The 18,494-nt window shown below is 42.4% G+C and overlaps 1 protein-coding gene across 7 annotated transcripts in view; it reads left to right on the top strand.

Moving 5' to 3' along the window:
- Window positions 1-18,494, top strand: part of LOC111855862 (TOX high mobility group box family member 2-like) — a 140,082-nt gene that overhangs the window by 47,383 nt on the left and 74,205 nt on the right. The window contains exon 2 of one of the 7 annotated variants that reach the window (XM_072713566.1): window positions 1,590-1,808. The exons of the other annotated variants lie outside the window; for them this stretch is intronic. The gene's annotated coding sequence lies outside the window, so the exon portion shown is untranslated. The remainder of the gene's footprint in view (window positions 1-1,589; window positions 1,809-18,494) is intronic. 7 annotated transcript variants of the gene reach the window in all.

The following is an 18,494-nucleotide window of genomic DNA, read 5'->3' as shown; positions in this document are numbered from 1 at the left end:
TGCGTTACTGAGCTTTCAGTAAAATTTTGATATCTTCTTAGGCTCTGGATTCAGTGGGAAGACTAGTTGGAGGAATTGTACAAGATGTCCAAAAATCGGAAGCTCTGCATTCATTCAGCATGCACCACAATTTCTACCGCTCCCTCGGTTATGTTCGACACTTAACGTGTGCTTTGAGGACCACAGTTAATCGCTGGGTAATTTGTAAAGATGTTTCTTTGTGAAGAGGACATTGTGTAATGGTGTGGAAAGTTTGGAAAAGAGGAGGAGGTAGGAGGACATCATATCAACACAGCATGGCCTTGATGCATGGGTCGTCATGCATGCTGTGTGGACATGTGCACAATTTTGCTGTCATCACGCCAACGTGGGAGGCCTGAGTAACCGGATGGTTTGGGTAATCAAGGGTCAACAGTTATCAGGCAATGGCTTTCAGTTCAGTTTTCTGTTTTTTTATTTATTATGGAACATTTACTGAAAAGTTAGCATGGGGAAACCAGTTTTGGTATTTGTACTGGTCCCAGCTGCCTGACACACCGCCACACTTTCCCAGAGGCCTAGGCAAACCCGCTGCCATAACTGCATTGATTCGTATTGCGGATTATTCAGCACTAACTCTAGCACCAAACGTGAACTGGATTCTCCGGTCGAGCTACGCCCATCCCGAAAGCGGATCGCTGCTGTTACTGGTTCTCCATTCCAGTTTCTCCTCGTTGTCGGGAGATAATCTTCTTAAAACCTCCAATTTTATCTGTTGTTTCACCCTCTTTTCTTCTCTAAACGTGGTTTAAAAATAAAACGACAGTGACAAGTGACACCCTCGCTATATATGCCTCACGGGACTGTGCTAAGCAGGACAGTAGATTGCCCTCATCCTGCGGTCAAAGTTCCACACGTTTGGTCACGTGCTGCGTTCACTCCGGGACCTCCAGGGATGCCTGACTGCGTTCTGTCGTCTTGTTTAAAAATAGTTTTATAGAGCATTATCGCTGCCCCGTGGGAGTATGTTTTTAAGAGACTATTGACGGCGAACAGAAAGATAAAACAGAGGGTCGCCTACAACTCAATGCTAATAGGCTCTGTATCTCCAGAAGAGCGAAAGGGCTGCCCCGTTGTTTGGCCAAGTGCGTTTAGACTCCGAACCATAGTTACATCCCCGTAATGGAAAATACTGATCTGAGCAGTATTGAAAAAGATGAGCTGTAAACACAGAGAGTGATTGTACTAATACAAGTCATGTGACATTTACTGGAACATGGAAGCCAGCGGAGGACATAAATTACGATGTTTTATTAAGTAACATGAAGTCATCTTTGACTAAGGTAGAGCTGGGAATGAGAAATGCCGAACTTGCTGCAGAATAATAGTTTATTCCTCCCTCTGTGGTATTTTGTTTTGTTTTCTGAGTTGGATCCCCTGCTGTCCATTTAAAAAAATACATTTTTGGGCAGCCAACATTACAGTTTTAATTAAATTATGCCCGATCTGCAGATTGTCACCAACTTTCACAGATAAGTCACTTTGTTATTTTAATTAAACTTTAAGGCTTTTTGGCAGAATGTCGCTCCGTGACATTTTTTTTTTATTAGATTTTGGGAAAACAGTGACCATATTTGGACCAGCAGATCTGCCAGGACAGGCCTGCTGTCCACTGGGACGGTCCCCTTTCATTCTGTCCCTGAAGGCTACCGTGGGCTCTGGCACTCAGCTGGTGGATTAGGAAGTGTGGACCGGACCAGACCGTGAGGTGTGATGATCCACAAATGAAATGTGCCTTTAAAGCTCAAGAAACAAGCGTGTAGACTCAGGTAATGAATAACATTTCTTATCTCACAGCTTATCTTACTGATTACTATTATATACTTTTTTTTTTTTCAAGCTACATACAAGTGAGGCAAATAGTATATTATAAACATATGACTGTCATGGACTCAGGTAGGTATAAGTATACCTTGGCTAAGCTCCTAATGAATGGCCTGTTATTATTATTATTATTATTATTATTATTATTATTGATTGAGGTGGCCGTGCGTGTGCCCTGCATCCCATCCCAGGGTTCCCCTCCCTAGTGCCCCCTGCTTCCTCGATAACCAGTTAGGGTAAATGGACGGACAAGGTTTTTTATTTTAATCAAAGGCGTTTTGCTGTACAGATTGTTTTCCTTCGGCCTGTGTCACACTACTGCTGGCCGTGCACACATGGCATACGAATAATATAACTGGGGCTCCTGTTATTGCTCGTCCTTTGTTTATTTTTTTGGTAGGGGGCCATTTTTATTCCATGCTTTGCTAATAGGAAAACAAAAGTGACACAATAGCCCTCCCCTGGCTTCGCCTGCTGTTTGCAGCACTGCGCCGTCGGGCAGTAGGAGGATGACCTCACAACCAGTTTCAATGCCAGGTTGATTGCCTTTTGTTGACATATGTGGGACAGTAGGCTGACCAGTTCCCCCCACCCCAATACAAATATCAACATTCCCCTGATATTCTCAGAAAAACCCCATAAAATGAGTTGAGATCTGTTTTTTGGGCAAAAAAACTGTACATATCCTTTGTACTTAATCCTCTACCGAATGCTTATTTTGCTTTTTTAATTTATTATTCTCCTAGAAGGTTTTAAGCTATCGCTAGAGTCATTCATTATTCTCGTGCTGGCTGTTGAAACCGCTTCCCGGGGGACTGCGTGAAATTATAAACGGGCGCCTGGCGATGGCACGGACTCACGCGTGCCGCCTGAGAGGCAGCTGAGGGCTGCCGCCGCACCGCGAGTCCCCACGCAGCTAAGTGATTTAGATCTCCGGAGTGTGAGTGAACAAAACTCGAAATAATTGTCTCGGGGTTTTTATTTATAACGCAAGAGGCCAAAGGGAATATGCGTGTCACAGTGAGCAGTGGTGGCCGGGGTCCCAGGCGTCCCCAGACGTTCTGTGAGGGAAAAACTGTTGTTCTGTGCATGTGCACATTAACAGTAACTACCCCATGTCATGCCTGTGAGCAAATAAAGGAGATCAAGGTGATGTGAAGACTTTCTGGCCGTGGGCACAGTGTCCTAACCCCCTGTGCCAGACTCTGCCCTCCAAAATAACACATTTTCACAGGCTTGAACCCCGGGGCCGTCTGCAGGACAACAATGATCTTCACCCAACCGAGCTCTCTCCCAAATAAAACACTCATGGCTCCACCTGTCTGTACACTGGGCTGGCTCAATACTGAAGATGGAGAGAATTTTAAAAGGGAAAATAGGGTATTTTTATGTTTTTCTCAGCAGTAACCCCTACAGGCAGTTCAGCGCGGACACTTAAACTTGATCTGGCGGAGTTATCAATTTGTCATCTGCAGTATTTTCACTGATGAAAACCAGCTATTCTTATCTGTAACACAAACGGCTGGCTTCAGAAGCTGTTTTCTGACAGTTTCATGCTCACCACAGCCACGGCTGATATTATAGCATAGCTTCAGACCCCACCCCGGAAAGATTAAGTGGTTTCAACTACTGGCCCCAGCTAAGTGGCCACAGGACACAAAGCTACGTAATAAAGCTCAGTATTAACTGAATATACACGGCTGTGAGTGGCGTGATGACGATTTCAGTCTGAAGTCCTCACATGTCGGGCCTAGTGATTAATGGCTGAAATTTTATGGTGTATGTTTTGTCTGTTCTGATTAAGACTGTTGGACATTCATTTCAGCAAGCAAGAGTCCCTAGAAACAGACAAAATTTTGCCATAACAGTAATTAGCTCGAAACCCGATTAATGCATATGTTTCCCTACATAAACCAACACAAACAGGGTTTCCAGCCACATTTACATAAGACTAGCGGTATCCGTCATTTCGCGTTGTTTGCCTTTATGGAGACTAAGGCTAACATCATGCATCAGTATAGATCGTTCTTGGTATGAGTGTCTTCGCTGGCTGATTATGAATAATAGCAGCTTACGATGTGATCGCGGCGCTTAACTCGGGGCGAAAAATACCGAGAGGCGTCATGGGGAAGCGCAGCACCAACACCTACGCGTCGCTTACCGATAACCGAAATATAACTGAAGTAGAAGTTAGTCCTGCATGAGCAGATGGCTTTTATTGAGTATTACACATGCACTGTGTTTTCCTTTTCTTTTTTTGAAACAATAATCCATCAAACGGCCAAGCATACTGAAATACTTCCTCTTTCCGCTAAATGTAGCATGTCCAACCCAACAGTCTACACCGAAACCCAGGCAGTGACCACTATATCATCACATCGGCCTTCTTACGATTCAAGATTTTTACATGTCACGTTCATGAATGCACTGGTACAACAGCAGTGAAACGAAATTGCTGCTCCCCTACACTGTGCTATAAAGAAAGTAGCAGGATGATATACATAATAAGGTAAGAATAACGTAAGTTAACAAAATAAGTACTAAAAATACAGAAATATATAAAAAGTAACAACAAAAAGGTATGTGGAAATATTTGAGAAAAGATCTCAGCGCAGGTAGTAGTTACAGCTTATTTCAGTTTCTGATTGGTGGTGTTGATGATCCTAATGGCCTGGGTGGGGGGGGGGGGGGGGGGGGGTGGTGGAAGCCTCACCTCAGTCGCTCAGCCCAGGTCGTGTCCCTTCTGGAGCTTGTCTAGTGTAAATATATTATGCCTTTAGTGAATGGGTGGATGTGGACTTGGGTAAATATGCTGCCCTATAACTTACACTTCAGAGGTGTTTTGTAAGTTGTTTCTGTTAAATAGTATTGACTTCCAACATCACACAGGTATTATTTTGATGCGGAGGTGTGTGTGATATACATCATCGTTAACCATATAGGTAAACATAAAAAACGGCGATAAAAGCTTTATTACATTCAATGGCTGCAGATCATTTACTGCAGAGATACTTTTATTTTGGGATATGTGTCCACAGTCCTGATTGCATATAAATCTCCTCGGCTATATAAACCTATCAAAGTAAACTATGCACTGCAGAGTTTCTCACGGTTCCCAATGCCGGGTGTCGCCTATTTGGGAAAACACATCATCAAAAGCTGATAGTGCTCCTCAATAAGGCATGAGGGCATATAGATGTGGCACCTTGACGAGATACAGGCGTGTTTGCTCAGGGCGTGGTATTACCCGGCAAGACAAACATGGCCGCCCCTAATGGCCCTGTTTACCTGCTAAAGGTGAAGACAGCTGCTGTGGACGCAGCCCGCTGACTCAGGGATCAAAGTGTAGCCCTGTAATTTCCTGTTAGCCTCCCCAGCTATCCTCAGGATGGCTACGATCTCCATAGTGATATACGGTGATGGTTTTCTTCCAAAGGTAAAATACATTTAAAACTTTCCTGCAGAATTATGTCGACTTAAGTTCCTTTGTAATGTCCAGCAATGGAAAAGATATATGTGTATTAACACATTTAGTTGAAAATCGATATTTCACTAGTTCCAATAAAGCATAATGTCCTTTTAAATATTTAAAATAGCAAAATTTGCTTGTCTATGCAGTTTAATTCTTACATTTTTCATGAATGTCCTCTTAATGGTATGCATTGATATCGACTTCTCTGTGCCTGTCAAACCTAGTTTGATATCTCCTTTTAAAGCTGTTCACACTTCGAAAGCAATCATCGTTTAAAGACACATGAAGCTGTACGCTGTACCCAGAACATGGAGATCTATGCATACTGATGCCATGATGTTAGATTTCAGTTATAATCCATACTGCTTAGGAACAGCCATAAAATAATGTGTGCCTGTGTTTACTTTGCTGTAGGTTATTAGCGCTCATCAGCATTAAAACCACTGGGTTTATGGGCTCAGGCCGGTGATTAACTGGCTGGTTTGTTATTACCGTTATAATAAGATGGAATTAGGTTGTAATATTTATCTTAAACCTTGTATAGTGTTTCGATTTCTATTCATTCTTTGATCATAATCCACCATCCTACCCAGCCCCCCCACCCCCCCACAGCTAAAATGGGCAGCTGGGAAAAGTTGGCAGATTTCTGTCACCATGCAGCATAGCTGCCTTTTCGTGGTGTGTGTGTGTGTGTGTGTGTGTGTGTGTGTGTGTGTGACCAAGCATTATCAGCAGAGAGGATGATGAATGTGCAGAAAAAAAAAAGAATGTCATCGTTAACGTAGCATCAGAATGGAATTCTGTCAAATGGGGGGGGGGGGGGGGGGGAGCTGGGGAGAGAAAGGTAAGGTAAACGTTTAAATAGTGTTGTAAAGGCCCCTGGATTCCATGTCAAGTCACAGCTAATTAGTACAACCTGGAAGATAAACCCAGGGGCCACGGAGCGTGTCTGAGGCGTTGAACCACTGGGAGGAATATTTAACGGGAAATACCGCTCTTTAGATGTGCTGAAATACATTCCCTGTCCACGGGAAGGCAGAAGTTGACATCTAAGCTAGGTTTTGGGGTTTAGAGGGTGTGATACTTTGACCACAGCAACCTTTCAAAAAACCAAAGGGACCTGCTGGCTCTCAGGATCATTTTCTGGCCACTTACCCCTGGTGCGTCCAGCGCTTGCCGACATGGGAGACCGTAGCATGACCGCAGCGTAGCATGACCGCAGCATGACCACAGTGTACCACGACGCTTTGCCAGTATCTTCTGTAACAGGCACAAAGATGACGGGTTTTTCTAAATCAGTTTTAAACACAGTCATGCAATGTTAAACTTTGAACAACATAGGAATTGTTCGGCACTGATTTCACATGTTATATTGGGTGGGGGTGTTGTGAAAACAGGGGCCGGTGAGACTGTTTATTCCCTGGTTCGGGGGTTTTTGGCACAATGATGGCATACTTTTTTTCACAAAAGAATAGCTTTCCATGATAGCTGTCGATGGAGCAAAATTTATGTGCACAGTTTAATCCAGGAAACCTTTACTTGCAGAACAGTGCAAACATAATCTGCAGTGTTTCTCTGTCTGCTTCCTTAAAAGCATGTCATGTTTTAATAGGCTTTTAAAATATTAAATGGTACCCAGTGAATACAAACATAACATCAACGTGCCATTATGTGCAGTGTATGTCCCGGTGAAGTATGGGAGGCACGCAGACAGAGAGTCGTACTCCATACAGGGGGGATTTTTAAAACGATAAATAAACGAATGTTAGGAGTGATTTATGAGGGGGCCTTAGTCAAGACATGAGTGGGGAAATCTTTCCAGCCCTCTGCTTTCTCACAAAGCCTTCCTGACCGGTTTGTAGAAAAGCGCCCTCAATTGACCGAGTCTGAGAAGCACTCGAGCCGCTCTCTCTCCCTCTCCCTCTCTCCCTCTCTCTCTCTCCCTCTCTCTCTGTCCTCGGTTCTGTTCCCCTCAGGTTTATATCTCGCTGCTAAGCGCTCGGCAAATATTTGGCGACAGGAGCGGCGCCGTAGACAGACGTAGGAGCAGTTAAAGTTTGATTAAACAGTGCAGACCTCTGGCGGCCCCTTCCCTACCAGGAGAGGAGGGATTCGCGCTCTGAACTTTATACAGAGTGAATTGGGAATCACGGACAAGGTGGCAGGGAAGCCGACCTCGGAGCGACGTCGATGTCAGCGCAAGCGGGCGCCGGACAGCACAGTCCACGTCATCGCCACTACGCGCCAGTTAAATGACGCACCACTGCTTGCGTTTTTTTCTCCTTCCAGTATAGCTAATGTATAAATATCGCTTTGAAATTAAATTCTGAGACATGATCATTCAGCTCGTGGGGAGGTTTCCGTGAGTTACAGGAGCGGGTGAACCAATTCATCGCCTCTCATTTCCTATAAGTATTGTCAGATTAAAAGAAAGCTAATGGCGAGGAAACAGGATATCACTGACGACAGTCTTGGTTAGGAAAGACTGAAGGAGGATGGCACAGTCACTCACATCTCCAGGACGAGGCCTTAAATCCCTACTCTGCCCTGTGTGTGTGTGGAGTTTGCATGTTCTTTCCGTGTCATATGGCCTTTTCTTCGGGTTTTCCATTTTCCTCCCAAAGTCCAAAGACATGAAGCTGTGTTAGTTGGCGTCTCTGAATTGTGTATGATTTGTGTGTGGAGTGCTGTGCCCTGCAGCAGACTGGCCCGGTCAGGATGTGCCCCAAGCTCGAGGCCCACTCTGCCTGGGATAGATCCTCCCGTGACCCTGATCATGATAAGCGGCTGGAGGCTACATTGGAAATCCAAATGATGCCTTCAGACAAGCACTGATACATTGAAGGTGGCGTCTGTTTTTTACAGCCAGATAGGAAGTGCTTTCACAAAAGCTTTGGCGTATCTCCTTTCTGGGAATGTGCATGGGAGAGGGGGAAGAATGTGGTATTCAAAGTAAAACCGTGTTTAGGATGTTTACTTGGAAGTCGGCTGTTTGTTCCTGTTGACTTTAACTAATAATAAATTATAGAGCCAAAGCCAGCCAGCACCTCAGCCATGAAGTCTCTCAGTGGCTCTCTGTAAACCCCTAAAAAACATGTGTGTCTTCACTGAGGCCTTTATGTTTAAAACATACTCATTTGCAAAGAGGCTTTTACACATTTCAGAGGGAACTGCTGTGTTAATTGGAGATTAACTGTTAATATTATGGCTCATCACTGTTTTAAGCGAAAAAAGCAGAAGTCTGTCCAAAATGCATTTGCATAATAGGTTATGAGCTGAAATGGCAGAACTAAACAGCCATGACATGAAGTGACAGGTCCCCTCTAAACTGTTGCCGATTGGTTGACTCAATAAACAAATCAGCTGTGATTAACAATGCAAATATCTTCAAATCATTAGTGAGTTTACATGTTTTTTTTTTTTTACTGATTTAATTACACAGAAAATGAAACAAAGACGTGTGATTGAATTTTTCTGCCAATTGCCACACTTTAATGAATATTAATTCATTTTTTTTCCAGTCTGGCAGTGTAATTAGATTATTCTTTTTCAAAGAAACCTGCTGCTTTAATTTACATAAATAAAAAGATGCAATTTTCATACCTGCTTTCAGATTTCCAGAAAATTATCCTCCATTTTGAAAGAAGGTGAGCTTCTGGTCTATTTAAGCATTTTTCGGAAATCCAGCCTTTCCGTTGGACCAGCAGTTTCTGTGTGATTAAACAGGCGACCAAATTATCATTAGGGGCATGGAACCCCAAAGGTCAAATAACCCACTGTGATTTCCGTTTCACAGTTTCCTCAAGGGAGCAATTGTTTGCGTGAAATCAATTAGTCAGAAATGTTGATTCCCTGAAATCACGGCCACCCATTACCAGTGAGCGATAGTGGAAGTGGGCTAGGCCCATGGATAGAGCCCATGACAGTAGCATCTTATGACACTCCAGCCACAATCTCATTCGCAGTATTACGTACTTATTTCTCAACACAGGAAAGAATGGTTCGTCAATGCAAGGCATCCTCAAAGTAAGGTAAAAGCTGTTAAACCGCTCGGAGGTGTTTGAAGCTTACAGCTTTTTTATTTTGCAAGGGCAGGCATGCGCCGATGTTCTCGTTCTGTTCTGCTTCTTTCATTCGCGACAAGAATTGTTATTCATTCAGCGTCACTCCCCGGTGCTGGCGACTGGACCGCAACAAAAAGAAAAAAAGTTCTTTTAAATCTTTTAAATAACATTTTTGAAAGAGTACTGAATGTTTTTTCAGGATTCATTTTCTGCTGAAAACAAATTTCATTTTCTTTCAGATTTATTTGTTGTGGTTTTAATTCTGCCGTTGAATGAGTCATTTGACCTTTTCAATCCACCACCATCCCCCCCCCGTGAGCTTTAAAATGTAAAATAGCAGTAAAACAGTGCTTTTGAAATGTATCGCTCTACATTTAATTGCCTTTCTTTATGCTTGTACACTTCCCGCTTAACCTCAATCCTCTCCTTCGCATTCAGCACTTCACTAATGTAAAAACAACTTCATCGAAGCTGTATCACTGAAGTCGGTCATGTCCGGCTACTGTTTCCAACACAGGTAGTTACAGGCCAGGTAGTTATAGCTATATTATTATAATATTATATATTACAATAAATATTATAATGATAAAGAAATATGGGTACCACTTTACTTAAGGCCATGTTTTTATTAATTTATAAGCACATTCATGATAAATAGTAATGCTCTCATCTATAATGCACTATAGATACCTTTATAATGCATTATAATAGTCAGTATAAGCATTAAGGATGCTTTTTACTGCATTATGACAGTATCAGTAGTGCATTACAGACGAGTGCTTCATAAGGCAGTCATAATGCATAATAAACATGGCTATAATGTGACATGCTTTTTTATAAGTATTTATAGCCATGTTTATAATGCTTTATGTATGCATTATAATGCATTATTAATGTGTTTATAAATTGCTAAAAACGTGGCCTTGACTTTTACCGAAATATGTGTGTGTGTGCGTATCCCATACAGACCAGGTAGTTAAGGCAGAGATATGAAAGAATGCTTCATCCACCATTTGCACTGATGTGACTCTGGTACATTGGAATGCTTCTCATTTCTTCCCATTGCATATTAACTACATGTCCCACACACTCACATGCTGTATATATGTAGCCTGAGAGTGAAGTTGTGGGTCTGAGTGCAGGGACAGACCATTTATCCAGCACCCCTGGAGCATTTTGGGGGGGGGGGGGGCACAGAGGCCTTACCGGTTGAGCCACACACCACCCCTTCATAAACTCTCTGTGCGCTCATGGTTTGAGGCTCAGCTCTCTTGGTGGGGTTCCTGTGTAGTCTAGACAAAGGCTTCGTCTTATTCAGCTGAACGTATCTCCTGGAAGGATGCATACTGTGACACTTTGGTGCCCACAGCTTTCCAGTCATTATAGACAAAGCATATCCGTGTCAACTCTATTTCTGAGCCGTACATGGGTCACTGTGGCAATGTCCCCCAGGGTGGACGATGACCCCGCCCCCCATTCACGATGCATTATGCCATGCTGGCCAGGTCACTCCTGTAAATAAGCAAAAGCTACAGTCCTTGAGAACTTGTTTCTACGGTGATGTTATTTTAAAGCATTATATCAAGATGCAGTCATTAAATGCATACTGTGTAGTCAAAAAAAACAAGCATGCCTACATCTGCCAAAGTGGACAGACTGTTTTTGAAGAAATGCTATTTCAGGGTCAGGTTTCTCAAAGCCGGGTTGTGTTATTCTTCTGAACGGATTGGCTGCATTATGTTAACACGCTGACTAGGCCCTTCTGATTAATTTCCTAATTTTAAATCCAACCATCCGTCCATCCGTTTTCAATAACAGTGTACGCCTTTAAGGGCACTTATCTCGAGCATATCCCAGGAGACCCAGGGCCCAAGGCGAGATGCACTGCACGCTGCACTCCTTTTCACTGCAGGGCACTCTTAAATATGCACATGTATGCTAAGAGACATGTCTGAACTGTGTGTCTTTGCACTGTGGGTGGAAACCAGCTTCCCCAGAGGAAAGCCATGCCGCCGTGTGGAGATGCTGCCAGCTCAGTCCGCTCAGAGCCAGGACCACTGCCGTGTGCTGAGGATCTTTTTATCCAGGGTGACACAATTCAGCCTGAGTGCATTGCTTAGCAGGTACTGCAGCTGGCTCAGTTGTACAGGAACTGGTTTGTGGAAGTACAGGTCCAGGGTTCAATCCTTAGCCTCTCCGTGCTATTGGATGACAGGTTGCATAGTGGTTATGGTGTAGGCCAGGGTTATTCAAATCACGGTCCTTGAAGGTCCGAGCACTGCTGGTTTTCCAGCCTTCCTTTACCTGTCAGACAGGTGTGAAGCCCCTGACCAATCAGAATCAGTAATTATTAAACTAACTACCTGGGAGAACTGAAAACATGGCCTGGATTTGGAATCAAGCTCCAGATTTGAAGAACCCTGCCGTAGGCTCTTACCTGATGGATGTCCCACCATCTCTCGTTTTGCCATATTTAGTTTCACCTGGGGCCTTGGTTTAGTATCCTTTAGCACTGCTTAACTAGAAAAGCTCCAGTAAACTATCAAGTTAAAGAGACAGGTGGCAGTTTGTAGGTTGCCTTGGATACAAGCATCAGAGAGGCAACTACCCATGTAGATAAGTGCAGAGTTATTATTGTTAACAAAAGCTAAACTTACAAGATGACATTTTCGTAAATTGAAGTGATACAAAAATAAAGTAAAAAACGATTAAACGAAAACTATAAATACTGAAATAAAATTCAAAATCAAAGTCAAATACTTTCTGTTACCCTTTTTAAATACCATTTACGTAACCTTTATTTGATTATTTAGTTTGTTTGCTTATTTGTTTCCTGGTTGTTAATGGTCACAATGTTAAACCATAAATAATACCTGGAACGTGTTTTCCCCCTTTTGAGAAGATTAATTCATGATGTGCACTGTGTATTCATATAGGATTCTCTAAAGATCAGACAGATAAAATAGAAATAAAATTAATAAAATATAAATTGAAACTAAAATATATTCATCCATCTTCTGTAGCCATTTGTCCTATTCAGGGTTGCAGGGGGTCTGCAAGGCAGGGAATAACCCAGGATGGGGCACCAGCCCATTGCAGGGCAGACTCACATACGATTTAGAAACCTCAGTTACCCTCAGCATGTCTTTGGACTGTGGGGGGAAACCAGAGTACCTGTAGGAAACCCCACGATGACAGGGGAAGAACATGCAAACTCCACACCCATGGAGTCATGGCGGAGACTGGGAATACTGGTCCCAGATGTGGGAGACAACAGTGCCTACCGCTGCGGAACCATGCTACCCCTAACTACAATAGAGTGTAGCCAAAAATTATTTGTACACTGTGGAAAAAATGGTCAAAAATGGAAATGATATTGAAGAACAAAACTTAAAAACTGTCTAAAATGTTACAATTATGTGTGTTATGTAAAGAAAGAAGAAAAACTTTTATTCAAAACATATTCTGGAATTGTTTTCAAATGACGTAATTTTGTCATCAACCGTTTTTCACAGTGTACAAATCATTTTTGGTTACACTGTATATAAAAGCTAAATAATAATATAAATTTTAACATACTAAGTTACAAACCACACTGACAACTAAGAAAATCTAAACTGGATTTCAAATGAAAATGTAAAATAATAAATAAAAACTTTAAAAAAAATCGAAACTATAATAACACCAGTGGTGAGTCCTCATGGAACCCAGGCCAGATGTTTAATATTGCGCCACCTGTTGGCAACACAGAGTTTGCAACTGAATTCTGCATGTAGCTACTGTTTAATGTAGTTGCCAATGTAACACATTTTATAATTAAATAAAAATATGCGATGAGCTATAATATGGATAGTAACAGACACTAAAAGTAACAGACTGCCTTTTAAATTAGCCATATGATGTCATTATTGGTGTATTACTTTTGTGCAATTAGACATGTTGAATATGATAACAACAACTAGATGGAAATTAACTTTTAATTGAACAGGTGCACAGCATACCCATGTCATTGTTGGGGATTGTTTTACAACAATCATACATAATTTTATGCAGTGAAGAGTCAGAGAAAAATAAAGAGCTTTACAGGAAAATAAAAGCAAATTGATTTGATGAAGGTGATGCGATATCACAGACAAAATAGCACTAAATTTTAATCTTTAAAACGATGGGTCTGGCTGACCTAGAAAACCTCTGAAATACTCAGTGACATTTGGCTGTGATTCTTTTAAGACTCTGCAGTAACTAAGGCTTCTGTTTTTGAAATTGAACCATCGAAAACATGGGCTGCCTGCAGCACTTCTCAAGGACTACACTAATGCAGATTTTGGTGTTACCTTTGAGTTGGCAGCTGAAGCACCAGAAAAGGTGGCTTACTGCATGAATAATAGTGTTCGGCCTGAAACTAAACCAGCTCAACTTCCACCCCTTAAGGACAGATCTCCCGGGCTTTAAAAGCAAATGCAGCTATTGCTTTGATGATATAAAACAAAGCCTGTTTTCTGCTGTTCCTCTTTTTTTGCCAATAGTGATCAAACATTCAATACTAAATGAATGTCAGCCCACAACTTTGAATGTCATCGCAAACATTGAACATTGGAAAAATACTGTACTAAGTCAAATATGATACATAAGGCTAATCCTATGCTTCAAACTTTATATTGCATCCATTGCCAAAGGTTCACTTCTTCTTCTGACAGGCCCTGTGTTTTCGTAGCAAATCGTCATCCATCTTTCCATGCATTTTCCAAACCTCTAATCTACGCAAGGGTCACAAATACCATTATCTGTGTTCTCCAGAGGGATTATTCTGTGGATTTACTGCTTCAATATATTACACCGAAATACATTTCCACAGGAGATGCCTGAAAATAAGGATATTAAGGTTAAAGTACTGGGGACAGGCTACTTCACAAAAGCAAGATGTCAGCGCATTGCATCTTGTATTGTTTGATTCCAGTAATGGTTTTTTTTGATAAATAATTTCATTCCCTGTATTGCCTGCTGTGAATTATTCTGCAGCAAAATGAAGCAAATGTGTTCCATACATTCCTGAATTAAGGGGGTATATCTTTGGATGGTGGGGTTGCGTCCATGGCATCATATGACCAGGCCTGTTTGCAGTGATTCATGGCACCTGCCCCTTGTTCTCCCCAGATGTGGATATATCAGGCGTGTTCTGTGACGTTTCAATCCCGGCAAAGCAGACACCAGTTTGACGCCAGTCCCGAGATCCTTATGTGTACGTTTGGTTCCAGAGTTCGGCACGAAATGTCAGTCCTGTGATTGTTTACTATATTTGACTTCAACAACGCAGCTCCTGGATCTCATGTGTCAAGTTGGCCCAACTGCCGTCACATCCCCATTGCTCTCCGAACAATAAACCTGTTGGTTGTTGCCAGCGTCCTCGTGTCAAGTGGTTCTGTTCACCAACCCGACCCGAGACACTGTCAACGCTGTGATAGATAAGAAGAGCACCTTCTCTTATTCTTTTGGTAACCTACTGCCTTTAAAAAAAGCCAGTTTTTTTCTGCAGCTGAATGGAACAAAATATTACCGCACCGAGCCAGGTGTGACATTTGACATTTTTTAATTTGAAATTTTGAGCTGCCTTTTGTGCCAAATGCCAGGGAGATGTCCATTTTCGGTGAAAGTTCACCAAAGAGCTAAGCAAAGACCATGTGTCTGAAGTAGGCAAATGGCTGCAGAGAAAGAAAATTATCAGTAACGATTGTTTGGAGGAATAGCAATACAACTCAGCACCAAGTGTGAGATCACAGCCTAACAGAAGTTCAAGGAAACGAAAATGTTTTGTTTGGTTTCATTATTTATTTAGCTGACACTTTTGTCTATACAACGTGATACAAGTTAGGAGAAAAAATAATTCACATTTCACTGTACAGTATGTATCATTTATATTTTGCTGTTTCCAGTGTTTTTTTTTTTGTCATGATACTTTATACAAGAAACTAAACAGATGTTTGTTTGTTCAGACTTGACGTGTTTCTCGATCACAAAGCTCATCTGAGTCCTGATTCTCAGAGCACCTTATTGTCCATATGTGGAATTCGTTTTGGTTTGATACAGGATAAGTTCTTGGCTGATAATAGGGTTCCATTTGAGCCCTGACATGAACTAGGCACCCAGCCGGACGGCATAGTTTTCCATCTCCATGGTCAGGGGCTTTTGGAGTGTCATGATCTCCTGTGTGAATAGGGCTCAGTTAATCTGCTGGGGCAAAAAAGGGAGTGAACTTTGCCCCCGTCCCCCCATAGTGATCTTTGGTTAGCATATAATAGAGTGTTAGGCCTGGATACATATAGCAAGGACCCCACAAATGGTACTACACAAAGCTTTGCACTCCGTGTCTTACTTATCAAATCCGTAGGTCAACTTTAAGAATCAAACATCGCCAACTCTGTGACTGCCGATTCACATCAAAATGGCTGCTTCTCCAAAGATACACGTGAAGAGCTGTTGGTATGCAAACTACCGTGTCACACCGTGAAAGAGCCATGAAAGGACTCAGCATGACAGAGAAGCTCTCTGTTTAGTCTATTCATCTCCAGGATTCTTGCAATTTGGCTGCAAGTGCTAACAAATTTTAACTAGGATGCATATGATTCATGTGTATTTAATTTTAAACAAAAGCACATTAATCATCATATGTTTAGACTCCAAAGGAGAAAATCATTTAAACCTGATTAGCTGGAAAACAGAAAGAATAGAGGAACTGAGCTTATCGAAAAGCTGTTGAACTAACCTGGTACATAAAAGTCAAATCTAAAATGGCAGGAAACGTGTTAGTGACAAGGAAGAAGCTGTCAGTGGTGTTCTAGAGCAGAGAGTAAAAATAGGCCATTGGGTAACAGAACAGGAAATCAGTGGACTGTGGCTTCTAGTAGGAATTTCTTCTGGAGGCCAGAGATAAGAGATTTAACCCATTCCTTTCTGAAATTTCAGTGCTATACTTTTGAATGACCCCACCCACTGAGCAACCACTAAAAGTTGCGTCAGTCTGTATGGTTGGGGGAGTGTATATGCCCCCAGGGAACAGACAATCGACCCACCGGTGACCTGCAGGTAACTCTGAGTACTGTAGCTAGCCTGGTCTCCACAGTATCAGCCTGAATATTGGGGTTAATTCGAGGACATGCAATGGGGATTGTTGGCCACATTACCTCTACCGCCTCCAAAACAATCAAACAATCTGGTCGAGCTGGGAAAGCACGTCCATGAGAGGACACAGGTGCTACTGTCCGTGTCTCAATTTGGTGGCCGTACAATAAACACCCCCCATCGCTGAGCTCGGTCTGAGGGGCACGGTGGTCATTGAAAGATGCGTGAGCGGCTAGGAACTCTGAATGATAGATCACTGGAGAAAGGTGATAAATTATGAAACACATACGTACATCAATACGCAGGTGCTGTGCTGAAGTTGTGCTTCTTATGGCTATGGGTGCCGCAGCTGTTGGAACGTTTACTTATTCCTATTAAAACTCATTGGTTTTGTCAGTTTGGCCCCAGTTGCCTCTCAGTTTATCGAGCATGGCCCCAACGGCCCGATGACTACAGCGGAGCTTTGGCTCTGTATGTTACAGCTCTTAGAGGTTTCGTCCCAGTGTCAAATAAACAAAACTCTCTATGCTAAGTTCTCCCCACTTCTGTCGTATATCATTTTCTTCCACTACTTGACCGTCCTGCATCGCGTTTCTGTAAATTGATATATAAAAAAAGTTACCATTTTAAGAACAAAAAAAGTCGGTTAGCTACGGTTGCTATGGCTACCAAAAGCCAATTAAATCATGGTAGACACTAGGTGTTGAAGTCAGTAGTGTTAAATACTACTGCCGTTGTTTAACTGTAATTTGAAAATTTTAAGCATTTAGTACCTTCTCTGGTGCCACAGTGTTACTGACCACCAGGCTGCGTCTGATCTCAACCCTCCCTGTACATTTGACAAGCCTCCGAATGTCAACCCTCCTCCTGAACCCAGCAAGCTAATTTCATTCACCCTGGCCCTCTGCGATGCTATCACCGTTAGTCGCTCCAGGAAGCTATGCTTTATTGCATCAAACTAGATGAATGAATGGATGATCTTATTTTTTTTTTTTTGCCTTGTGACCGCTCCTGGTTAATCTGCCCCCGTGGCATGTCATTACCCGGCTAATGAGCACTGTCCATAGGCATCGCTTAGCAAACGGAGGGTCTTGTCTGTAACGGACCCTGACACGCTCATTAGCAGGCTGCCAGGGAGTGCAGAGCCCCCGAAACCCACCCCCTCACACCCCCCACGAGCCCGCTACATGGTGCCACTGACCCCTAACCTGATCCCGCAAGAGTAAGCTCTCCAGGATGGCAAGAAGAGGAGGAGGAAGTGGTGGAGATCCAACAGACTACTGCCCAAGCTGTTAAACGTGTAATTACAGTGCAGTTACAGAGTAGAAATTCCCCAGGGAGTCAGATAACATGTAGGAATACACATTCTTACATTTTGTACAGTGCCCTCCCCCCAAAGTAAGTTAAAATAAGACACATGGCTGGTAAAGCCAATGCTCGATCCAGACTGCTTCCACTAAGCCATTTGTTAACAAGTAACCACTTGAGTAGTCATGATTATTGATTGTTTTTCCCATAGCTTCAGTGAGTCATGCTAAAAAGCTAACGGAGTAGAGAAATATGGCAACAGCACTGTAGATTTCCCTGGCTTCAGACTTCAGACTTCAATGTCAATCAGAATAGAGTTTTACTGATGTTTTGTGCCAACAATAATCCCTTCTTTTGAGGGGAAAAAAAATACAGCTTCACCAGAAAGCTTTGCCGCACATTTCGGGGATAAAAAAAAAATGAAAAAGAATGTTGCTTCAGAATTGTTGTGAAATGTTTATTTTCATCTTTTCAGTACATATTTTTATATAAGAAAGGGTTCTTGAAAACAGAACATCAATTGTGTTCTTGTTAGCTGCTGCTGGGTCCAAGATAACTTCTTAAGAATATATTTTTGTTGAAACCAAGCACTAGTTTATAATTTGAAGGCCATGGTGTTGAAATGCATGTAGAGTTTCTGGTAATTTACAGGTTTGTGAAGCCATGCCGCA

The sequence above is a fragment of the Paramormyrops kingsleyae genome, chromosome 6 (genome assembly GCF_048594095.1).
Source record: "Paramormyrops kingsleyae isolate MSU_618 chromosome 6, PKINGS_0.4, whole genome shotgun sequence".
Taxonomy (NCBI): domain Eukaryota; kingdom Metazoa; phylum Chordata; class Actinopteri; order Osteoglossiformes; family Mormyridae; genus Paramormyrops; species Paramormyrops kingsleyae.
This window is presented reverse-complemented; position numbering and strand designations above follow the sequence as displayed.